This window comes from Phoenix dactylifera, chromosome 3 (genome assembly GCF_051530095.1).
Source record: "Phoenix dactylifera cultivar Ajwa chromosome 3, Ajwa_hap1_PhDact_Kaust_v1.1, whole genome shotgun sequence".
In the NCBI taxonomy this organism is placed as follows: domain Eukaryota; kingdom Viridiplantae; phylum Streptophyta; class Magnoliopsida; order Arecales; family Arecaceae; genus Phoenix; species Phoenix dactylifera.
Window position 1 is genome coordinate 16,630,783 of NC_143192.1, and position 26,718 is coordinate 16,657,500.

General features: G+C 42.1%; 1 pseudogene; it reads right to left on the bottom strand.

The window, feature by feature from the left end:
• Positions 1 to 1,125: 1,125 nt before the first annotated feature.
• Positions 1,126 to 26,718, bottom strand: part of LOC149767937 (uncharacterized) — a 37,485-nt pseudogene continuing 11,892 nt past the window's right edge.

A 26,718-nucleotide genomic window follows, 5' to 3' on the forward strand; every position in this document is an offset into this window, starting at 1 on the left:
GTTCCTCTGACATCTGTCACATCTTTGAACAAAGCTTGTGGCATCTTTTTGAAGCGTAGGCCAGTAGTATCCCTGGCATAGAATTTTGTAGGCCAGAGCTCGACTTCCTAGGTGGTTTCCACAAATCCCCTCATGAACTTCTCGCATGGCGTAATCCGCTTCCGAGGGACGGAAGCATCTGAGGAAAGGAGACGTGAAGGACCTGCGGTAGAGCTTACCTTCATACAGGAGGTATTGGAAAGCCTGGCATTTGATTCGGCGGGCCTCGAGCTCATCATTGGGGAGAATTTCATTCTGTAGGAAGTCGACAAATGCATCTATCTAGCTCGGCTCGGTTTCAACACAGAGGACTAGTTCAGGCTCCTCGGTGCTTGGTGTTTTGAGGTACTCGAGTATTGTGGTCTTTGGAAGTTCGCTTATGTGGAAGGTCGCCAACTTTGATAGCAGGTCAGCCCCCGTGTTCTCTGTTCTGGGAATATGTTGAATGTCGAAAGTATTCAGCATGGAGGTAATATCCCGCACCTTCTGGAGATACTTTTGTATTGATGGCTCCCTTGCTTCGAAATCTTCTAAGATTTGGTTCACGACCAGTTGAAAATCACTGAAGACCTTTAGGCTGCCGACCTCGAGCTCCTTTGCCAGTTTTAGTCCGGCAATGAGTGTCTTGTACTCCGCTTCGTTGTTCGAGGCCGGAAACTCGAGGCGTAAAGCTTACTCCGTGACCACTCCATCCGAACTGGTGAGAATGAGGCCTGCCCCACTACCCCCCGAAGTCGAGGACCCCTCCACATGTAGGACCCATGGCCACTCTAAGGCGTCCTCTTTCGGTGTAAGCTCGGTCTCGGAGTCGTCTGGCAGGGTGCATTCCACTATGAAGTCTGCAAGCACTTGTGCTTTGATTGTTGGCCTCGGGCGATATTCGAGGTCGAATTCTCCAAGCTCGACTGCCCATCTTGCAAGTCTTGTCGTATGATCCGATTGTTGCAAAACTTGTTTTATGGGCTGATCAGTTAATATGGCCACGGTGTGGGCTTGGAAGTACGGCCGGAGCCTTCGGGCCGAGATGAGTAGCGCGTAGACCGTTTTCTCTAATTTGGAATATCGAGTCTCTGCATCTCGTAGAATTCAACTGGTGTAGTATACGAGTTTTTGAGATTTGTCTTCCTCCCAAACTAGGACCAAGCTCATTGCTACCGAGGACACAGCAAGATATAGGTAAAGGAGCTTGCCTTGCTGAGGTTTTGTGAGCAATGGAGGAGAGGCGAGATAAGATCTGAGCTCTTTGAAAGCTTGTTGGCACTCTTCGGTCCGTACAAAGTTCTTCGGCCGTTTTAGAATCTTGAAGAAGGGGAGGCATCGCTCTGCCGACCTCGAGACAAACCTTCCCAAGGCTGCAACTCGTCCAGCGAGCTATTGTACTTCCTTGATCGTTCTCGGTGGTGCCATCTCCTGCAGTGCCCGAATCTTTTCTGGGTTCACTTCGATTCCGTGCTGAGTTATCACAAAACCGAGGAACTTGCCTGAGGTGACTCTGAAGGCACATTTTGTAGGGTTGAGCTTCATCTGATACTTTCGAAGCATAGAGACTACTTCGCCGAGGTCAGCTATATGATGTCGGCCGTCTGGCTTTTTACTAGCATGTCATCTACATAGACCTTCATGTTCCGGCCTATTTAGTCCTTGAAGACTTTGCTGACCAACCTTTGGTAAGTCGTCCCAGCGTTCTTCAACCCGAATGGCATCACCTTGTAGCAATAGAGGCCTTTGTCAGTGACAAAGACTGTCTTTTTCTCGTCTTCGGGCGCCATTCGGATCTGGTTGTACCCTAAGAAGGCATCCATGAATATCAACAGTGTTAGGGATCAACCTTACGAATGCGGAATATAAAGGATAGTAGGAGAAAGAATAACACGGCAAAAACAATAGCAAAACGCACAAGACACTCAAGTTTATGTGGTTCGGAGTCTCTTGCTCCTACGTCCACAGCCGCACAGATCAATATTTCACTATATGATCAAAGGAAGTTACAGAGATTCAAGAGAAGAGAAACAAACTCTCTTTCTCACAGCAAACAATCTCTCTCAAGACGAGCAACACGTCGTCTTCCTGATGCACACAAAGGATCTACTTTTGGAACCTCTCGTTGATGAGTTCTAGGGTTTCTCTAGGTTGCAACCACACCTCTCGTGTCCCTCAAGAAGTCTATATATACCTCCCAATCTCTTACTTTGATTAGGGCTCAAAAAACCTTGGCTTGGACCCGGTTCATAACTCAGCCTCGCGTGAAAACCGTGCTCGAGTCGACTCCCGCAATTCTGCGAGTCGACTCGGCAACAGTCCACAGAAAAATTTCTCTCTGTCTGCCTGTGGGAGTCGACTCCTGGAGTTCTCGAGTCGACTCCAATACTGGGGAGTCGACTCCAGGTCTGCTGGAGTCGACTCCAAAAACTGTGCCAAGACTACCTGCGTGCCAGAGTCGACTCCAAGTCTGCTGGAGTCGACTCCGGACCTTGCTGAAGGTTTCTTTCTTTGCTGATTCAACTTTGAATCTTCTCGAAACTCTTTCCGGCTTGTCTTTCCTTGATCCTCCACCACCATAGTGCACATAGGGGTCTAGAAAAAAGGAATGGATCAGGCTCCACAACCCAACAACTCTCCCACTTGGAGACTGATACATCCAGTCGTGCATCTATCTTAAAAATAAACAAACTTCCATATCTTTATATGTATTCTTTGTGCGGCACCTCCATTCAACTATCTTTGGAGGCCAATTGAGGCCATGCATCGCCTCAATTTCTCTGTAGTGACTGTCTTAGTGAACATATCAGCTGAATTCTTTACTCCTTGAATCTTCTCAAGTAACAAACTGCCATCTTCTAGCAACTTTCTGATGAAGTGATATCTCAGCTGTATGTGCTTCGTTCTCGCATGAAACATTGGGTTCTTAGCTAAGTGAATAGCACTCTGACTGTCGCAGAATAGTACACTACAGTTCTGTTCTTTGCCCAGCTCTTTCAGAAGGTTTTGTAGCCAAATCATCTCCTTGCTGGCTTCTGTAATGGCAACATATTCTGCCTCAGTTGTCGAAAGAGCAACGATCTTTTGCAGTTGTGAGAACCAGCTCACTGCTGTCCCGCCTACGGTATAAACATACCCTGTGGTGCTTCTTCTAGTGTCAGTATCACCTCCTAGGTCTGCATCCACAAAACCTTGTAGTGTTTGACTGCCTTTTCTATAACACAAGCCTACATTTTTGGTACCTTTCAAATATCTTAGGATCTACTTGACAGCCTCCCAATGTTGTCTATCCGGATTGGCCATGTATCTGCTCACAGCTCCCACTGCATGTGCAATGTCGGGTCTCGTGCATATCATAGCATACATCAAGCTGCCTACAGCTGAAGCATATGGTACCCTTGACATCTTCTTCAGCTCCTCATCATCCTTGGGTGATTGCTCTTTTGAAAGTTTGAAGTGGCTTGCCAAAGGTGTCTTCACAGGATCTGCATCTGTCATATTGAATCTATTCAGCACCTTATCAATGTAGTTAGCTTGAGAAAGCTTCAGTGTTCCAGCCACCTTATCCCTTTCAATCCTTAGCCCAAGCATCTGTTTTGCTGCACCCATGTCTTTCATTGCAAACTTCCTTGATAGCTCTTTCTTCCGTCTTTCAATCTCTTGTAGGTTCGGTCCGGCTATCAACATGTCGTCAACATACAAGAGTAAGATGATAAAACTGCCATCAAGTACCTTATGATAACAGCAATGATCTTCTTGACATCTTGCGAAACCATTGTTGATCATGAATCCATCGAACTTTTTGTACCACAACCTCGGGGCCTGTTTCAAACCATACAAACTTCTCTTCAGTTTGCATACAAGGTTCTCCTTGCTAGGGACTGCAAAGCCGATAGGTTGCTGCATGTAGATGTCTTCATCAATCTCTCCATGGAGAAATGCAGTTGTAACATCCAACTGCTCCAAATACAGATTTTCTGCTGCCACAATACTCAGAATCATTCTGATTGTTGAATATTTGACTACCGAAGAGAAAATCTCAGTGTAGTCGATACCTTCCTTCTGTTGGAAGCCTTTCACAACCAACCTTGCTTTGTACCTCTTGCTGCCATCATGTTCCTCTTTAACTTTGTAGACCCACTTGTTCTGTAAAGCCTTCTTGCCTTCTGGTAGTGAACTGAGCTCCCAAGTTTGATTTTTATCCAAGGACTTCATCTCGTCCTTCATGGCTAACTCCCACTTCACCGAATCTTTGCTTTCCATGGCTTCTTCATAACACTCGGGTTCACCTTCATCTGTCAATAGCAGATAATGTAAAGAGGATGAATATGTTAGATGTATGCCCTAGAAGCCAATCTGGCTGACACATTGTTAATTCTAGGAACATAATTTTGTACTTGACTATTTATTATTGAATAAATAAAAGGCATCTTTTCAATCATATTAATTATGTGTCTATGAATCGTCCAAGAAATTAATAAGATGATGATGCATATTCTCAAGAGTTGAGAATTTGAGCCATGTATCATTGGTGATTAATTTCTAAATGCTCCTGATCAATGAAACATCACGAGGACGGTGATCGATCTGATCAGTGCACAGATCACTTTCCTTCTGGATGGACGAGACTTGAGTCCACAGTGTAGGGACACTGAAGTGATAGTGCAGGTGCTTGTTAGAGAACAAGGGTACTGAGCGTGACCAAGACAAGAAGTTACTTGGACGTCTATCCACTCGTCAGTGACTTGCTTGATGTTGCAGTAGTATGACTGGTCCTTTGACCTGCGGTGCTTCGGCTACTCACAGTGAGGTTATTGTAGTTTGACTACACGTATACATGGTCTCTAGTCATATGGGTCCTTGTAGTGTAGATTGGCTGCAGTAAGTTCACTGTAGGAGTAGGGTATGCACTTACATGGAATCTATCGACCTTGATAGAAGAGGAGTGATCCTATGTGATTTGTTAGACTGAGTTCTAAGACCTTGGCCAGGGCAGTAATATAAAGTGGAGAAAGAGTTTTCCACTATCGAACTCGAGTCAAATAAATCTTGACATATGACAGACGAAGGAGTTTGACGAGTTATCCATGACCTCCGTCCTGTAGGGATCCACGATAGAAGGACTGTATCTCATGATAACTGCACCTAGAGGTTCATCATTCTATTCTGCTGGGTAGCCACTACATGCTGCTAGGTGTCACTGGTGGATGGTGGGACTCATAGGGATTATTTCGATGATCGATAAGCCCTAATGAGTAGAGTTGGAATCGTTCCGACCCATTGAAAGGAGTTTTCAATGATATTGTGATAGAGATCACAATATATCTCACTACCAGTCAGAGTAGAACCTATGGGGTCACACACACTAGAAGCATTGACCGATCTGATGGTTGAATCGTGATGAGGAATCACAAGTAATCAATTCGATTGATAATAAGCTGAAGAAGGAACAAAGAGAATTAATTAATTGGACTTAAAACAAGAGTCCTACTTGGAGTAGGATTCCTAGAGTCCTAATTGGATTAGGATTAGGAATCCTACTTGGACTGAGATTCCTACTTGGACTGGGATTCCTACTTGGACTGGAAATCCTATTTGGAGTAGGACTGGGATTCCTACTTGGAGTAGGATTCCTACAATCCTAATTAGCTTAGGAGTTTTGAATTAAATTTGGATTCCTACTTGGAGTAGGATTCCTAGAGTCCTAATCGGATTAGGACTTCGAATTCAAATTAGAGTCCTAATTGGATTAGGACTAGAATTAAACAAGTCCTAATTGGATTAGGATTTCTTAAGTCCTAATTAATTATTAATCTAATGAATCAACATGACTCCTAATTGGATTAGGATTGAAGAGTTCAATTGAGTCATGGTTCATTCAAGTTCTAATTGGATTAGGACTAGCATAGATTGAACCCAATTGATTCATGATTTGGACTAAACCAAATAGGAGCCCTAGATGCCTTTATAAGGCTTTGAAAGGAGGTGCCCTAATGATAAGTGAAGCCCTCCTCCTCTCCATCACGTGGCCACCCTCCTCTCCTCTCTTTTCAGCCACTAACAACAAAAGGAAGAAAAGGATCTTGGTGGCCTCCTTCTTCCTCCACCATTTGGTTCCAACGCAAGGAAGAAAAAGAAGGATGTAGGGCTTCGTTCCTCTTCTTCTCTTCATCCTTCTTCTTCCTCCTCCTAAGCACAATCAAGGATTGATTGAAAGGGAGGATATCAGCCATCAAAGTTATCTCTGCAAGGGAGCTAGCACCCCGGGGAGATAGAAAGCTTGGATTGGTTTTCTGCTTCGTGTGGATACCCGTAGAGGCCGGGCACTTGAACGACTTCAAGCGAACCTTCATCCTAAACCACGATCATCAGTTTGCGGTGATCATCTACCCGCACAAAGGTGAAGATCTGATCTTCTAATGTTATTTAAAAGTTTTTAATCCTTATCTATCTACGAACGATTTTTAAACAACGTTCATGCGATGAACGGTTGATCCCGCACATGCCACTTCCGCTGCATCTGAAATTTTTGAATTTCAGCGGCATGATCGGGGTTTTCTAACAGTGGTATCAGAGCTTAGGCTTCGTAGATTAAGGTAAGGATTAATTATTAATAGGCTTATTAGAACTGAAAATTGAAAGATTATGCATGCTGAAAATTTTCTGCATGCAGATTTTTTTCTAGGATGCTGATTTTTGCATGCTGATTTTTGCATGCTGATTTTTATATGATAAGATGATGATTCTAATTGCATTGTTAATGAGATTACAAAGTTTAGAATCATGATTAGCATGATCAGCAACCTATGTCATGAGATAATCAGTTAGTTTTCAGATCTGAAAATTATAATTGCTGCATGTGGTGATGATCATAGGATTCAAACCCTTTTGGTATTAAATGTAAAGACCTGCGATGTGATCTGCAATGTCATGTAATTTTTCAGATGCTTGCATGCATCTTATTTGATGTTTTGAGAGGCCTGCGTGCCTCCTAAAAGAAGATGTAATTTATTATTATTTTTATTTCACATCTGGTTGTATTTCTGTGATGTGATGTACGTCAACGGTCAAGTTGAAGACAAGGCATGAGATGAACAGGGGTCTAAGCGGTTGATGGCGATTGGATCAAGAGTTGGTCAAGGATCGAATCAAGGAGGCTTAGAACCAATTCAAGAGTTGAAGACCAATTGATCGATTGACGTGCATGTGCTTGTAATACGACCTAATTAGAATCCATGATCATCACCTATTTAATGTTTAGCTTTATTTTGATGCTGCGATTATAACTGCCTGTGATGTGCCGTTTGCATGTGATGTGAATGAGAGCGGGGTAGATAGGTTTACATGTGATGTAGCAGACCCAATTGAGACCTAAATTAAAACCTCCTCAATCAAGTCGAGAGTGAACCGACATGAGCGAGTCATATTAGATTAATTGATCTAATTGGTGTCTAGGAAAGCATGAAAGGTGGTTACTTAATTAGGACCTTACTCTCTGAGTAAGGGGAGCCTCCCACCTGCTTACCTGGCCAATTGTTCGATTACCTCTTATGAAGAGCTCAAGTTGCAAACACTAAGACCTGATTAACTAATATTAAGTCAATAGGTCTTCCAATGTAGTAGAGCTGCTAAGGCCTTTCTGATGTTGATTTGTCTCGGCTGGATACAGTGGTCAAGTTGCATCGGAGGGCTGGACCTCTCTATAGACATGAGATGTTGTAGGATAAAGGTGGGGTTGGACACCAATAACTGTTAGGTGAGGACCCAATAACGACTTTATTCCTACGATTATACGGTGGGTCTGACTTAACTAAGAAATGGGACCAATAACTGTTAGGTGAGGTTTTCATGGCTTAGAGACCAAGTTACACTGCAACATGCTTGAGAAGCATTGTACAAGAGTTGTACATTCATCAATCTATGTGTCACCAATAACTGTTAGGTGATCGTAACAGACCAGCACTCTAACCAACTGAGCTATTTCCCCCTGTGGCATGTAAATCGGTGGGACCGCAGTACCCACTAGAAACCCTAGTCGTGTGGAATTTTCGTTTTCCTACCAGGGGAGTGTGAGGAATTCGAGAAAATAGTGGGAGTTACATTTGTTCTAAAAGACCTTAGAACAGATTAGGATCAAGTACAAAAGTCTAACTAGAATCTTTACTCTCTGAGGATTATAAAGTCAGCTTCTAGACTCTTAACTCATATCCTATAGAACAACCGTTTGACCAAACTCAATTATAAAGATTGGCTCAGCAAATTTCAAAAAAAAAAAATCATTTTGAATTATGAGAAATTCGGGTACATGCTAGACCATGGAATCTCCGTGTTACCAATCCGTCCGATCACTGATCAGCGTAAGACGCTTGTTAAGTGGACGAACAATAACAATAAAGTTAGGTGCTGCACAATGGCATCCATGTCCAATGCATTACAATGCCAGCATGAGAACATGAAGACTGCCAGGGACATATTAAATCACCTGCAAGAGTTGTATGGTGATCAGAGTCACGCAGCTCGGTTTGAAGTGTCCAAGAGGCTCTTCAAAGCCAAGATGCACGATGGGCAGTATGTCCATGATCATGGTTTGACCATGATAAAGGACTTAAAGAAGTTTGAGAAGCTCGGCATGACCATGCACAAGGAATTGCAAATGGATTTGATCCCGTAATCCCTTCTAGCTTCATATGAACAATTTATAGTAAATTACCATATGAACAAGATTGTATGCACCAAAACAGAATTGTTAAAAAAATTGGTAACTACCTTAGGGACGCTGAAGAGTTCAAGGGGCATCGTTCTCACTGTTGAGTTGATTTCTACTTCCAAGAGAGAGTCTATTTGGAAGAAGAAAAAGCCTGCGAAGAAACAGAAGACCGAGAAAATGCCAAATGAGGAAGTTCCAAGAAAAGGCCAATTGCAAGGAAAAATGTTTCCATTGCATCATGGACGGCCATTGGAAGAGGAACTGTCCTACATACATGGAAAAGCATAAAGAACATAAAGGGTGACAGACCTTCAGAAGGTATGTCAGAAATGCTCAAGATACTTAGGGACTGTTACCTATTGTTCGCAGAAATTTGATTTCTGTATTTTATTTAGCACAGAAAGATTTTTATTTGAAAAATAAATTGATTCAACATGGTTTTATGATTGACAGTCTCTATCACATACATATGGATGTATCTGTGAATATATCTGAGCAAACAGTGAATACCATAGGATCTAATAGATCCAAAAATGAGATAAATCTAAAGTATTTGTGGCACCTCAGGCTTGGCCATATAGGAGAAAACAGAATAAACAAATTGGAGAAACATGAGCTTTTGGGCTCATTGACTTTCGAGTCATATTTGATTTGTGAATTCTGCCTTCAAGAAAAGATGGCCAAATTATCCTTTGTAGGACACAGGGAGGTCCACTAAAATACTTACCCTAGTACACACTGATGTGTGTGGCCCATTCGATGTGCAGGCTAGGGGTTGTAATTTTTTACTTCATTTTACCGATGATTTACTCACGGTATGGATATGTGTATGAGACACAAATATGAAACTTTTGAAAGGTTCAAAAAGCTTAGATATGAAGTAGAAAAATAAGCACAAAAACTCATTAAGGTTCTTCGATCAGATCGAGGAAGTGAATACCTTAATGGAGAGTTTCGTGATTATCTCAAGGAGAATAGTATAGTTTCATAATGGACTCCTCCTGGTACACCTCAAGCTCAATGGAGTGTCAGAGAGGAGGAATCAGACTCTATTGATATGGTTCAGTCCATGATGAGCTTCACTGATTTACCCTTGTTTCTTTACATAGATGCCCTATTTTCAGCTATTTACTTGTTGAATAGAGTTCCCTCTAAATCCGTTCCTACCACACCGTATGAGATATAGCATGGTAAGAAACCAAGTCTTAGTCATCTCAAGATTTGGGGATGTCCGGCCCACGTCAAAAGACTATAAGCGGACAAACTAGAGGCTAGGACCATAAGTGCTCGTCTTATAGGATATCCTAAAGAGTCATTAGGATACAATTTTTACGTCTCAGAGGATCACAATGTGTTTGTGAGCCGTCATACCATCTTCTTGGAAAACCAGTTTATCCTTGATAGAGGCAGTGGGAGGAAAATTGAGCTTGAAGAGAAAGTCTCTGAAAAGCAACGAGTCATGGATCCTATCGAATCCATTAATACAGAGCCAGTACACGATGTCCCTCAACCACCTCGCAGATCAAGTAGGGTCTCCCATCCTTCCGATAGATACTTAGGTATACTAGAAGAGAATACCGAGGAAATGTTCCTAGTGGGAGATAGGGATCACACGCAGGATCCCAAAACCTACGACAAGGCGATATCTGATATCGATTCCGAGAAATAATTGGAGTTAGACTCCATGCATTCCAACCAAGTTTGGACCTTAGTAGATCCACCAGAAGGTATTGTACCTATTGGATGCAAATGGATCTACAAAAGAAAGATAGGTTCGGATGGAGAGGTAGAGACCTATAAGGCAAAGCATGTGGCGAAAGGGTATAGTCAGCGCGAGAGCATTGACTATCAAGAGACCTTTTCACCTGTAGCCATGCTGAAATCCATCAACATTGCTTGCCATTGCAGCATTTCATGATTATGAAATCTGGCAGATGGATGTGAAAACAGCTTTCCTGAATGGATATCTTGATGAAGACATCTATATGGAACAGCCTTTGGGTTTCACTTCCAGTGATGGAGATCACAAGGTCTGCAAGCTGCAAAAGTCCATCAATGGACTAAAGCAAGCATCTCGGAGTTGGAACACTCGTTTCGATGACGCAATCAAAATGTTTGATTTCATCAAAAACGAAGAGGAACCATGTGTTTACAAAAGGGTTAGTGGGAGTGCTGTTGTATTTCTCGTACTGTACGTGGACGACATCCTCCTGATAGGGAATGATATTTCCATGCTAACCTCGGTCAAGGTCAGGTTGTCAAAAAGGTTCTCCATGAAAGACCTTGGGGAAGCATCCTATATTTTGGAAATAAAGGTCTATAGAGATAGATCTAAAAGGATGCTTGGCCTATCACAGAAGATGTACATAGAGGAAGTGCTGAAAAGGTTCAGCATGGAAAACTCTAAAAGGGGTCTCTTACCCCTAAGGCATGGAATTAATCTCTCCAAGAAGATGTGCCCCAACACATCTGAAGAGATTCAACGCATGAGCAAGATCCCCTATGCATCAGCAATAGGGAGCCTCATGTATGCCATGCTATGTACATGACTTGATATAGTACATGCTGTGAGTGTCACGAGCATATGTCAATCAGATCTAGGCAAAAAGCACTGGATAGCTGTGAAGAACAGTCTTAAGTACTTGAAAAGAACTAAGGACATGTTCTTGGTCTTTGGGAGAAGATCAGAGTTGAAGGTAGAAGGATGCACACATATTGATGATAGAAAGTCTACATCAAGATATGTGCAATGGTGGTTCAGTAAGTTGGAAGAGTTCCAAACAACCAATCATTATAGATTCTACCTTAGAAGCTGAATGTTAAGCCGTATCTAAGGGTGCAGTGGAAACCTTCTAGTTAAAAGTTCATTGCAGAGTTAGGTGTAATGTCATTAGATGTCATAACACTTTACTGCGATAACATTGGCACCATAGCACTAGCTATGGAGCCAAGGTCTCATCAGAAGTCCAAGCACATAGAGCGGCGCTTCCACCTCATACGCGACTATATTGAGAAGAAATATGTAGAGGTGCAGAGAGTAGACTCCGCGGATAACATGGCAGACCCGTTCACTAAGTAGCTAAGTCAGCAAAAGACTGAAGCCCACCTTGAAAAGATGGGGCTTAGATATATGACTGATTGACTTTAGTGCAAGTGGGAGATTGTTAGATGTATGCCCTAGAAGCCAATCTGGCTGACACATTGTTAATTCTAGGAACATAATTTTGTACTTGACTATTTATTATTGAATAAATAAAAGGCATCTTTTCATTCATATTAATTATGTGTCTATGATTCGTCCAAAAAATTAATAAGATGATGATGCATATTCTCAAGAGTTGAGAATTTGAGCCATGTATTATTGGTGATTAATTTCTAAATGCTCCTGATCAATGGAACATCACGAGGACGGTGATCGATCCGATCAGTGCACAGATCACTTTCCTTCTGGATGGACGAGACTTGAGTCCACAGTGTAGGGACACTGAAGTGATAGTGCAGGTGCTTGTTAGAGAACAAGGGTACTGAGCGTGACCAAGACAAGAAGTTACTTGGACGTCTATCCACTCGTCAGTGACTTGCTTGATGTTGCAGTAGTATGACTGGTCCTTTGACCTGCGGTGCTTCGGCTACTCACAGTGAGGTTATTGTAGTTTGACTACACGTATACATGGTCTCTAGTCATATGGGTCCTTGTAGTGTATATTGGCTGCAGTAAGTTCACTGTAGGAGTAGGGTATGCACTTACATGGAATCTATCGACCTTGATAGAAGAGGAGTGATCCTATGTGATTTGTTAGACTGAGTTCTAAGACCTTGGCCAGGGCAGTAATATAAAGTGGAGAAAGAGTTTTCCACTATCGAACTCGAGTCAAATAAATCTTGACATATGACAGACGAAGGGATTTGACGAGTTATCCATGACCTCCGTCCTGTAGGGATCCACGATAGAAGGACTGTATCACATGATAACTGTACCTAGAGGTTCATCATTCTATTCTGCTGGGTAGCCACTACATGCTGCTAGGTGTCACTGGTGGATGGTGGGACTCATAGGGATTATTTCGATGATCGATAAGCCCTAATGAGTAAAGTTGGAATCGTTCCGACCCATTGAAAGGAGTTTTCAATGATATTGTGATAGAGATCACAATATATCTCACTACCAGTCAGAGTAGAACCTATGGGGTCACACACACTAGAAGCATTGACCGATCTGATGGTTGAATCGTGATTAGGAATCACAAGTAATCAATTCGATTGATAATAAGCTGAAGAAGGAACAAAGAGAATTAATTAATTGGACTTAAAACAAGAGTCCTACTTGGAGTAGGATTCCTAGAGTCCTAATTGGATTAGGATTAGGAATCCTACTTGGACTGAGATTCCTACTTGGACTGGGATTCCTACTTGGACTGGAAATCCTATTTGGAGTAGGACTGGGATTCCTACTTGGAGTAGGATTCCTACAATCCTAATTAGATTAGGAGTTTTGAATTAAATTTGGATTCCTACTTGGAGTAGGATTCCTAGAGTCCTAATCGGATTAGGACTTCGAATTCAAATTAGAGTCCTAATTGGATTAGGACTAGAATTAAACAAGTCCTAATTGGATTAGGATTTCTTAAGTCCTAATTAATTATTAATCTAATAAATCAACATGACTCCTAATTGGATTAGGATTGAAGAGTTCAATTGAGTCATGGTTCATTCAAGTTCTAATTGGATTAGGACTAGCATAGATTGAACCCAATTGATTCATGATTTGGACTAAACCAAATAGGAGCCCTAGATGCCTTTATAAGGCTTTGAAAGGAGGTGCCCTAATGATAAGTGAAGCCCTCCTCCTCTCCATCACGTGGCCACCCTCCTCTCCTCTCTTTTCAGCCACCAACAACAAAAGGAAGAAAAGGATCTTGGTGGCCTCCTTCTTCCTCCACCGTTTGGTTCCAACGCAAGGAAGAAAAAGAAGGCTGTAGGGCTTCGTTCCTCTTCTTCTCTTCATCCTTCTTCTTCCTCCTCCTAAGCACAATCAAGGATTGATTGAAAGGGAGGATATCAGCCATCAAAGTTATCTCTGCAAGAGAGCTAGCACCCCGGGGAGATAGAAAGCTTGGATCGGTTTTCTGCTTCGTGTGGATACCCGTAAAGGCCGGGCACTTGAACGACTTCAAGCGAATCTTCATCCTAAACCACGATCATCAGTTTGCGGTGATCATCTACCCGCACAAAGGTGAAGATCTGATCTTCTAATGTTATTTAAAAGTTTTTAATCCTTATCTATCTACGAACGATTTTTAAACAACATTCATGCGATGAACGGTTGATCCCGCACATGCCACTTCCGCTGCATCTGAAATTTTTGAATTTCAGCGGCATGATCGGGGTTTTCTAACAGAATATCTATCCGGTTGTCTGGAGATTCTTGTAGATCTTCTCAGCTGCGGTATACTTGGTTGAGGTTGTGCCGCAACAGTTTCTGAATTTTTAGGATTTCTCTAAACTCTTTTGGCAACGTCTTCTTCTGTAATCTCTTGCAACTCAACTTGCTGTTTTTCCTTACTTTGCTCCCCTACATTCTCAAGATCTAAAGTATTCTTGTCCTTATAGAGAACTCGCTCATTGAATATCACATCCTTGCTTCTGATGACCTTCTGGTTCTGCGCATCCCAGAACTTGTAGCCAAAATCATCTGTACCGTATCCAATGAAGAAACATTTTCTGGACTTTGCATCTAGCTTGTCCCTTTTCTCTGCATTGATGTGCACAAAGGAGACACACCCAAAGACCCTCAAGTGTGACAAATTTACTATTTTTCCTGTCCACTCTTCTTCAGCCAATTTGCAATCTAGGGGAACCGGCGGGCCTCTGTTTATCAGATACACTGCGGTGTTGACTGCCTCAGCCCAAAACATCTTGGGCAAACCAGCATGGATCCTCATACTATTGGCTCTCTCGTTCAGGGTTCTGTTCATTCGCTCAGCCATCCCATTTTGCTGCGGTGTGCTCAGTATTGTATTCTCCATTCGGATTCCATTCTCTGCGCAGAATTTCTTGAACTCGCTGCTGTCATACTCACCGCCATTATCAGACCTTAGTCGTTTTATCTTTACACCAGATTCATTCTCCACTAGACTTTTTCACTTCTTAAAGGTGACAAATACCTCTGATTTGTGCTTCATGAAATAAATCCAAACCTTTCTGGTAGAGTCGTCGATGAACGTGACATAATAGTGTGAGCCTCCAAGAGATGCAACCGGTGAAGGCCCCCACACATCTGTGTGTACAAGCTCTAGCTTTTCTGTCTTCGGTGTTCTTCCACCCTTTGAGAAACTAACTCTTTTCTGCTTCCCAAATATGCAGTCTTCACAGAGACCTACATCAACAGTTTTCAGATTTGCTAGCTTGTTCTTTTCACCATCATCTTCATACCTTTCTCACTCATATGTCCGAGTCTGCGATGCCAAAGACAACTATCTGCACCTCTTTCTGCTAATGCCACCGTATCCTTGGTGTCATTGGTCATGTAGAGAGTTCCCAACTTGTTCCCACGTGCTATCACCATAGCTCCTTTGGTAATTTTTCATGAACCACCTACGAAGGTAGTAACATACCCTTCGCTGTCAAGCTGCCCAACAGAAATCAAGTTTCTCTTCAAGCCTGGGACATGCCTCATATTCTTCAGTTTCTACACTCACTGATTCAGCATCCTGATATGAACTTCACCTTTCTCCACAATATCTAAAGGCTCATCATCAGCGAGATAAACCTTTCCGAAGTCTCCTGCAGTGTAATTCAGCATACACTCCTTCCGTGAGGTAGAATGAAACGAGGCTCCAGAGTCTAGTATCCACGATTCTATAGGACTGTCCACGCTGAGAATCAGAACATCGTTGGCTTCATCTGTGGTTGCATTCACGGACTCCTCATTCTGCCCCTTGCTTGGATTCTTCTTTCTGAGCCAACAATTCTTCCTTGTGTGGCCCATCTTGCCACAATGCCAGCAGCCATCGCCTTTCGATCTAGACTTGCTCCTCCTCTTAGACTTCGATCTGCCACGATTTTTACTGTGTTGCACAGTTCTTCCTCTGCCTTCAGATGTGTTCAGAATCGAACCAGATTTCACACCAGACTCCCTCCTTCTGATATCTTCACTGAGTATCAGATTTCGGACCTCCTCAAACTTCAGTTTGTTTGAGCCGCAGGAACTGCTTACAACTATGCTAGCAATCCCCGGCAACGGCGCCAAAAATTGATAGTCAACTTTAAAGACCACGCAATAGCACGTATCTGGTAGGATAGTGATTACGGGTATCGATCCACAGGAATTGGGGTATAGTTATTTTTCTTTAAAAATATTTGAAAAAGAAAATTTGTGATGAAAATTAAACTAAGAAATTTGATAAAAAAAAATGCAATTAAAATGATATCAGTTTGAGGGAATCTAGGACAAGGAATTCACCACTAACATCGGAACAAGGGTTATTTATAATTTATTTCGTTCTTGGATTAACATGCAAATTGGCTACAGGCCTAATAAGCATTCGAATAGAAATTCACAAAAGTAATTTAGGCATAATCCATCTTCAGTTGGCATGAAATGTCTACCCTAATCTAAGGTGGCAACACATCGCATCTTCCCTAAGCATGGACTATCTTATATTTACTTAGTGATCATGAAAAACAGTTGTATAAACATCATACTTAAAATCACAGAAATTAAATATGAGATGAAATAAAATATTCATTAAGAACAAAATAAAGTTTATACAACTCCAAGAATAGAAATAAAAAATATAAAACCCGTGTCCCTTTGTTAGGGTTGCATCCAGCCCTAGTGAGGAATTTAAGCTTCCATGTAGTGGAGGACGGCAGCAGCAGCACAGCAGCGGGCTCCCATCTTCATATGAAAATCTTCTGCTTTCGTCCCACTCCCTCTATTCCCAAAATATCACAAAGTATTCTCTCCCTCTCCTTTTTTTATTCTTTTGTGGGAACTCCCTAAGAAGAGCCAAGCTCTTCTTCTCCCGGTGGGGAACTTGGCCTCTGAGGAGAGATGGGTTTCAAGGGGTCCGTCTCCTCCCCTTTTATAGCCTTCACCAGCCTTCTCCTCTCCCCTGTTTTGAGTGCAGATAAGGATGAAGACGCAGTGGGATAAGGATGCGGCTGCTGGATAAGAGCAGATCTCTCTTGATCCTTGAACGCGGAAGATATGTGGGGCGGTTTGGGAGCCAATGCAAGGCTATTCATGGGATAGAGATGAGTTGCGGAATATCCGGTCGTGGGAGGAGATGATGGTATGGACGCTGGAAGAAACGGAAGAATGGAACGCGGACACATGAACTCGTCCGTGGATAGGTCTGGGAATAATCCGGAAGAACATCTTGGACATTGGGAGGAGCTGAGCTGGGACGTTGGGATTGAATGGATCTAGAGTTTGGTTGGCGATGAAGATGGGATGCTACACGTAACAGGGGAGCTGGAATCAAGCCGGAAGAGGAGGATGCTGGGAGATGGAATTCCGTTCGTGGGATATTGAGAAGGATGCGGATGAGATCCTGAGGTTTTCTGGGAGATGGCTGGTTGTAAACAGGATTAGATTTGGAAGTGATCCTTTGATGCTCACAGGATGGGGAGGTGATAAGGATGCTGGGACGTGATCCACGGATGGCCGAACGTGGGATGCTTGGATTGGTTTGAGTCAATCTGGCATGCCGGCTGGGAGTGGTTCCGAAACAGGGGATGTTGATGGTTGTTGGGAACGGAACTGGGAGCTGATCCCTTGAATCGCGGATGATTAGGGAGGATATGGCTGGATCGATGAAGACTTGGGTTCTGTTCGCTGAAGCAGATGGGATGAAGGCGGGATGAGCTGGGGGATGGGATTTGAGTTTATCCCGTGAAGATGGAGGCTCTGATCCGTGAAGCTCGGGATGCTGTCATGGATCTGGATGGTCATCACGAATGAGATCAAGCTTGGGCGGACGGGATGTAGATGCTGGTGAGGTGAAGGAAGATTTGATCTGTGGTTGTGTTCCTTGTTCCAAAGGGGTACACGGCTTCGTTCTTTGCGGATGGAAGCTTCTGTTCTTCGGACATGGACGGGAGGACGTGGAACAGGGAATATTGGGAATGGCTGAAGACGCGTGGAAGATAAGTAAGATGAGAAAGATGCGGGAGGAGAGAACATGCACGAGATATAAAGCAGGGGAATTAATTCATAGATGAAGATGATATGGATGATGGAATGACTTGAATGGCTGATTTCAACCGAGATGAAGACTATTCTACGGATGTGATACGGGCTCAAATAGTGCAACGTGGGAGGTTTTAGGAAAGAAGGTTGAAATATCAACGAAAGGTTGAACTCGATTGGATGTGAAAGAAACAGATGAGTTAGACTGAATCAGAAATCTGAGAGGGTCCGATTCACGGGGTGCATGCGATTCAGGTTCAGTGATCATCCCAAATAAGTTAGACTCAACCTGCATAGATTAGATTCGATCAATAAAAATAATCAAACTTGAATTATTTCTAATTAAAATGCAATGATGAAGGTAACACAAATTTTTAGTTGAATTTACAAGATATATGAATTAAAATAATGATAAGTGCTATGAATAAGATATTAATTTATGCATTATTTAGCACTTATCACACCCCCCAACCTACATTTTGCTAGTCCTCGAGCAAAATATAAAAAAAAACTAACTCACTTTCGCAGGATTCGCGATTGCATTTACCGTATGCAATAAGGCTTTAAACCCCTAGGTGGCCCTAGTGGACGAGTTTTGTCTCGTGAGGATTTCCGGCTTAGATACCCACAAACTGGTGTCTTTACCCAATAGAATTTATTTTATCGTTTCATAAAATCTAATTTCAAATGCATAAGTGCCAATAATTTACACACAAAGTTTTAATTACTAAGTCAGCCCAAATCCTAGGTCAGTATGCAACTTAAGTTGAAGTCATTAAATTTCTGTTAGAGAGTTGTAAGGCTAATTTATACTTGGGTGCTCGGTGATGTCTGGACCATACACAAGCTAAGGCTTTAGATTCTCCAAAATACTGCTAAAACTAGTAGTTTCCAAGAATTGGTCAGATAAGACCTAATCACTGATTCAAAATCATCCTACCTTGCAGGATTTCGAGAGTTGTGGATGTTTACTTTAATACCTCATGGGCTTTATCTATAATATTCCAGTTTACTCGAATTTTTACAACGACGGCTTTCACACTATCGTCTTTTTCAAGGTCAATATTATTTTCTCTTTTTTTATTTTTTTTATTATTTTTTTTATTTTATATTTATTACGCACTTTTACTCTTGTAATGATTCCTCCATGTAACGAGCATTCAGTCAACACTCCCACACTAGATGGCATAAGGTGTTAGGCATCAAGACTCCCCTACGGACCTATGCTCGGATGCATCATTGCAAGCCCGCTGACCTTTGACAATAGGTAGCCCTTTTCGATGTACATGACTAAATTCGCTTCTTTTTTTTTTTAATAGCGAATTAGATAGGTATGATTCATCAGGACTCAAGGTTGCTACCAGACTTAACAACATCATGTTAAACCTAACCCTTAGAAGTGCAGGCCATACGTGTTGTGAAATTTCAAAGTAAAAATTATCTTACAACTCGCTAAAAGAATTTTTAATGAAAAGAACTCAAGTTGTCTTACTTCTGACTAATCATTAGGCTTGTTAGATTTTATATACTTTATGTATTTATCATTTCAGCACTAAGGCATAGAAATTAGGTTTTTTTTCGAAAAACTTATTCAATAATGCGAAAATGCGTTTTTTTTCCGAAAAACTATTCAAAAATGCAAAAAATTTCTTCAAAAATTCCAATCATATACCCCCCAACCTAAATCAGACATTGTCCTCAATGTTTTTTTTTTGAGATGAATATTATATTATTATATTTTTTTATATTTTTTTTTATTTTAGTTTGGACGAAAATATGATGCATATAGAGGATAGAAGCATTTTACCGTATTTGCATCAGTAATATGAGGGATCCTGTTAATGCAATATAACAAAAAAAATACGACAAGAAAATATGCAAAAATAACCTACGAGAATTGGGTTGCCTCCCAACAAGCGCTAAGTTTAACGTCTTCAGCCAGACGCAGTGCATCCTTATCAAATCATACTGGGTTCATGCGGGGTTCTCCAAGGAAGAAAATTTGTGGAAGACTGATTGTTGGGCAGGAAGTTAACTGCTTCTATGGCCTTGTCTATATCAAAGTCAAAATGGGCCAAGTATGTTTTCAGAGGATTATCTGCCAAAATATAGGGAAGGGTTTCTTCTACAAGATCGTCCATTTTGTCTATTAGGAAGCACTCAACCTCCTTTGCAGGTTGATCAAAGGCACGAAATATATTTAATTTGACCTTCATATTCCCAAAGGATATATTCATCACCCCAGTTCTACAATTTATACTCGCATTGGCTGTAGCTAAAAAGGGGCGCCCAAGGATCACGGGGATTTGTTTCTTAGGATTAGGCTCATATTCCATATCAAGGACGATAAAATCTACTGAAAAATAGAATTTGTCTACCTTGACAAGAACATCTTCAATTATCCCACGTGGTGTTTTTACAGATCGATCAGCCAATTGAAGGGATACCGAGGTTGGTTTTAACTCACCTAACCCAAGTTTCTCATAAACTAAGTAAGGTAAAAGGTTGACACTTGCCCCTAGATCTAAGAGTGCTCGATCAATGAAATTATTTCCCAAGACACAGGAGATGGTGGGAGCACCAGGATCTTTAAATTTCGGAGGGGTGTTGTGTTGGAGAATAGAACTCACTTGCTCAGTTAGGAAGACCTTTTTAGGCACATGTGTCCTAGATTTTCGCTTTTGGGTACAAAGGTCTTTGAGAAATTTGGCATAGGAGGGAACTTGTCTAATAGCATCAAGAAGCGGGAGGTTGATTTTGACTTGTTTGAAAACCTCCATCATCTCCTCTAGTGAAGTTCCTTTCTTGCCAAAGGGAGTGGGTGCATTAAGTGCTTCAAGAAATGGGGCCTTTGGAATGTGAGTTTTGGCAGAAGGTGGACTAACTGAAGAAGAAGAAGAAGGTTTTAGATTTCCATTTGACACATTTTTATCCTCTTCTCCACCTTCCTTATTGTTATCCTCCCCAATCTTATTGTCTACTACACGTCCACTCCTTAGGATAGTCAAAGCATTGGCTTGTTCATGATGAATTGAATTTAGTTGATTCTCTTGAGCCATGTAGTGTCCCCTAGGATTACTCACTGGTTGGCTTGGAAGTTTTCCTTCTTCTCGCTTGTTTAATGCATTAGCTAGTTGTCCCATTTGGGATTCTAGCTTGGCATAGATTGTGTGTGAGAGTGCACCAATTGTGTAATAGTTTCCAAACCTTGAAGGGAGGTCAACACTTTCTCCTCAAAGGCTGTGTTTCTATGGGGTGGAGGAGGAGTGTGTTGAAAAGGACGGTAGGGATTATCATTCTGGAATGGTTGAAAGTTTTGGAAATAAGGTTGGGAAGTATTGGGAGTCTGCTGCTTCCAAGAAAAATTTGGATAGTTGCGCCACCCCGGGTTATAAGTGTTAGAATATGGATCATTACCCGGTCGGGACTGTGTTTGGGCAGCATTTACTTGCTCTTGCACAAATTCAGGGAATTGTGCTGCCGAAGGGCATTCATGAATAGGGTGAGACAGGCTAGAACAAAGAGCACAGACTTGTGCTTGGGAAAAATTTGGAAGCTGTTCTCTAGACATTAGCTGGTCCAACTTGCAGGACAGTGCATCTACTTTGTCAGATAGACCTATGGACTGGCTAACTTCATATATGGTCCCTTTTCTTTGAGAACTCGGGGGTGCTTGACGAGCGGAGGAGGCATAGTGGAGAAAATTTTCATTAAGGTTTTCAAACATCTGCCATGCCTCATGCTCACTCTTAAGCATGAAAGTTCCCCCACAAGAAGCATCAACCATCTGACGGTTTCGTTCAGATAATCCGTCATAAAAGCATTGCACTAATTGCCATTTGGGTATTTGATGATGCGGGCATTTTCGGAGTAAGTCTCTATATTTTTTCCAGGTTTCATGAAATTCTTCTCCGTCAGATTGGGAGAAGCTCGTGATCGCACGCCTAAATTGGTTCGTTCTTTCTATGGGAAAATATTTTTTCAAAAATTCATGTTGCATTTGAGCCCAAGAGAGAATAGAATTGGCTTCTAATGAATGGAGCCATTGTTTAGCTCTATCCTTAAGGAAAAAAGGAAACAGCCTAAGTTTCAGAGCATCATCAGTGAAGTTCTGAATTTTGACAGTGGTACAAATCTCAAGGAACTCATCCAAATGTTTATATGGGTCTTCATTATTGAGTCCATAAAAAGAGGAAAGCATTTGGATGACACTAGACTTAATTTCAAAATGTGTAGCAGCGGTGGTATCAGGTAGTCGAATACAAGATGGAGAGGTATAAATGGAAGGAGTGAAGTACTCCTTTAACAGTTTGGGTTGCTCTTCAGCCATCTCGACAAGTGGTGTAGATCCTATGGTTCTATAGGTACGGATTTCGGCTCGAAGGGTCCTAATAGAACGCTCTATTTCAGGGTCAAAAGGTACTAATTCCGAAGATCTGGAACGACACCCTAGCATGCATTAAAACTCTTCTGATCAATCAAGTGCAATCAAGCATGCATTAAAAGAAAATCACATCAAATCCTTATGTTTGCCCTAAAATTGCTAGACAGCTCCTAACTGGTTTGAAGAGCGCACCTAAGCCTCCAATTCGGTCTAATGAACTGAGTTGACCAGGTAAGCTCCCAGGTAAGTGGGGGGGGTCACGATGCGTTACAAAGGTCCCACTTAAAAACCACTTGCCTCGAACAGATGAACTGTCTCCCTTGGGACAAAGCTTGCCTAGACATCAACTGAGCCACAGAGCGAAATTGGTGCAACTTTCGGTGATCTTCGTCCTATTGAGCTCGAATGTCCCTAGGGGCCAACGTCTAATTGATTTTAATTAATGTGATGGCTATGTGAGAATTGGTTCACCTAATTTGGGCAAGAATCTGGTGATGAAATCCAGTTCTTATCTTGTAGGGGTGATTGCCCTTACTATGTGCGGATTAATTGGTGTATGTGTATCAAGCATGCATTCACACTTTTGCTGAATTTAAAAATCAAACAATCACCACAAAAGGGAATTTAAATAAGAAAGGTTTAGAGGTTACCAAAGGAAATTTTCCCAGCAATTTTGAAAAAAAATTTAGGCAAACCTCGACAGCATTCCTTTTCCAGCAGTTCCCTTTTTGATTGTCCCAGATGCTCTCTTTGATTCCTGATCAAATCATACAAAAAGAAAAACCCAAAAATTAGTAAGAGAAAAAAAAAGGGATAAGTAAAGTAACAAAAATAGAAAATATTTTTTTTAGATATATATATTATTATTATTATTTTATTTTTATTTATTTTTTTTTAAATTTTTTTTTATGAAAAGAAAAACAACTATGCTAGCAATCCCCGGCAACGGCGCCAAAAATTGATAGTCAACTTTAAAGACCACGCAATAGCACGTATCTGGTAGGATAGTGATTACGGGTATCGATCCACAGGAATTGGGGTATAGTTATTTTTTTTTAAAAATATTTGAAAAAGAAAATTTGTGATGAAAATTAAACTAAGAAATTTGATAAAAAAATGCAATTAAAATGATATCAGTTTGAGGGAATCTAGGGCAAGGAATTCACCACTAACATCGAAACAAGGGTTATTTATAATTTATTTCGTTCTTGGATTAACATGCAAATTGGCTACAAGCCTAATAAGCATTTGAATAGAAATTCACAAAAGTAATTTAGGCATAATCCATCTTCAGTTGGCATGAAATGTCTACCCTAATTTAAGGTGGCAATACATCGCATCTTCCCTAAGCATGGACTATCTTATATTTACTTAGTGATCATGAAAAACAGTTGTATAAACATCATACTTAAAATCACAGAAATTAAATATGAGATGAAATAAAATATTCATTAAGAACAAAATAAAGTTTATACAACTCCAAAAATAGAAATCAAAAATATAAAACCCGTGTCTCTTTGTTAGGGATGCATCCAGCCCTAGTGAGGAATTTAAGCTTCCATGTAGTGGAGGACGGCAGCAGCAGCAGCACAGCAGCGGGCTCCCATCTTCATATGAAAATCTTCTGCTTTCGTCCCACTCCCTCTATTCCCAAAATATCACAAAGTATTCTCTCCCTCTCCTTTTTTTATTCTTTTGTGGGAACTCCCTAAGAAGAGCCAAGCTCTTCTTCTCCCGGTCGGGAACTTGGCCTCTGAGGAGAGATGGGTTTCAAGGGGTCCGTCTCCTCCCCTTTTATAGCCTTCACCAGCCTTCTCCTCTCCCCTGTTTTGAGTGCAGATAAGGATGAAGACGCGGTAGGATAAGGATGCGGCTGCTGGATAAGAGCAGATCTCTCTTGATCCTTGAACGCGGAAGATATGTGGGGCGGTTTGGGAGCGAATGCAAGGCTGTTCATGGGATAGAGATGAGTTGCGGAATATCCGGTCATGGGAGGAGATGATGGTATGGACGCTGGAAGAAACAGAAGAATGGAACGCGGACACATGAACTCGTCCGTGGATAGGTCTGGGAATAATCCGGAAAAACATCTTGGACATTGGGAGGAGCTGAGCTGGGACGTTGGGATTGAATGGATCCAGAGTTTGGTTGGCGATGAAGACGGGATGCTACACGTAACAGGGGAGCTGGAATCAAGCCGGAAGAGGAGGATGCTGGGAGATGGAATTCCGTTCGTGGGATATTGAGAAGGATGCGGATGAGATCCTGAGGTTTTCTGGGAGATGGCTGGTTGTAAACAGGATTAGATTTGGAAGTGATCCTTTGATGCTTACAGGATGGGGAGGTGATAAGGATGCTGGGACGTGATCCACGGATGGCCGAACGTGGGATGCTTGGATTGGTTTGAGTCAATCTGGCATGCCGGCTGGGAGTGGTTCCGAAACAGGGGATGTTGATGGTTGTTGGGAACGGAACTGGGAGCTGATCCCTTGAATCGCGGATGATTAGGGAGGATATGGCTGGATCGATGAAGACTTGGGTTCTGTTCGCTGAAGCAGATGGGATGAAGGCGGGATGAGCTGGGGGATGGGATTTGAGTTTATCCCGTGAAGATGGAGGCTCTGATCCGTGAAGCTCGGGATGCTATCATGGATCTGGATGGTCATCACGAATGAGATCAAGCTTGGGCGGACGGGATGTAGATGCTGGTGAGGTGAAGGAAGATTTGATCTGTGGTTGTGTTCCTTGTTCCAAAGGGGTACACGGCTTCGTTCTTTGCGGATGGAAGCTTCTGTTCTTCGGACATGGATGGGAGGACGTGGAACAGGGAATATTGGGAATGGCTGAAGACGCGTGGAAGATAAGTAAGATGAGAAAGATGCGGGAGGAGAGAACATGCACGAGATATAAAGCAGGGGAATTAATTCATAGATGAAGATGATATGGATGATGGAATGACTTGAATGGCTGATTTCAACCGAGATGAAGACTATTCTACGGATGTGATACGGGCTCAAATAGTGCAACGTGGGAGGTTTTAGGAAAGAAGGTTGAAATATAAACGAAAGGTTGAACTCGATTGGATGTGAAAGAAACAGATGAGTTAGACTGAATCGGAAATCTGAGAGGGTCCGATTCACGGGGTGCATGCGATTCAGGTTCAGTGATCATCCCAAATAAGTTAGACTCAACCTGCATAGATTAGATTCGATCAATAAAAATAATCAAACTTGAATTATTTCTAATTAAAATGCAATGATGAAGGTAACACAAATTTTTAGTTGAATTTACAAGATATATGAATTAAAATAATGATAAGTGCTATGAATAAGATATTAATTTATGCATTATTTAGCACTTATCAGTGACCTCTTTGATGAAACAGGCCTCGAGGAGTTTGTCCACCTCCTCGGCCGCCGCTTGTTATCGTTCTGGTGCAAAGCTTTATTTTTTTTGTATGACGGGCTTGTAAGTCGAGCTCACCTGGAGTCAGTAAACCATAACTTCGGGATCTATCCCCGGCATATCAGTGGGCGACCAGGTGAATATGTTGGCATTGGCTTGGAGAAATTTGATCATGCAGTCTCGTTCACAAGGGCTCAGGCTGGAGCCGATTTGTACAGCTTGATCTGGGCGGTCCTCTTTTAAGAGGATCTGAAGTAGGAGTTCCCCAGGCTCTGCTCGTTGCTTCTTAGGCTCGTCTCGTACCTCCAGGGTCTCGATGGGCAGTGCCTGGGCCGAGACTTGGGCTAATGCTTCAGCCGGTTGTTCTGCTTCACTTGGCTTTTCAATTGGTTACTTTGCTCTTTAAGAGTCGCCATGTAGCACTGTTTGGTTGTTGCTTGATCACCTCGAACTTCGCCGACTTTCTGTTTGGTGGGGAATCCCACAAGCTAATGATAAGTTGAGACTACGGCCCGAAGGGCATTGAGTCCTGGTCGGCCGAGAATAGCGTTGTAGACCGAAGCCACACGGACCACTAGAAAGTCCGTTCTTACAGTACTTTCTCTGGGGGCAAGCCTGGCCATGATAGGTAAGTTAACTATAACTTCAACCAGGACTGAATCCCCGATGAATCGACCAGCGGAGCATTCATTCTTCGGAGCTGGCCCTCCGTCATTCCTATTTTTTGGAAAGTATCATAAAATAACACGTTTGTTGAGCTTCCATTATCAACCAAAATGCATTTTACATCAAATTTATTTACGACCATAGAGATGACCACAGCGTCATCATGGAGAGTCTCAACTCCTTTCAATTCTTCATCCGAGAACGAGATGGCCTCTGTCGTGCGTTGACGCTTCAAGGGGGGCTTCTTTCCTAGCTAGTTTTTTAGTCGAGCTCCCTTCAGTAGGGCCTCCTCCTATGGCATTGATGGTGCCGGCAATGGATCTATTATCGTTTTGATCTTCA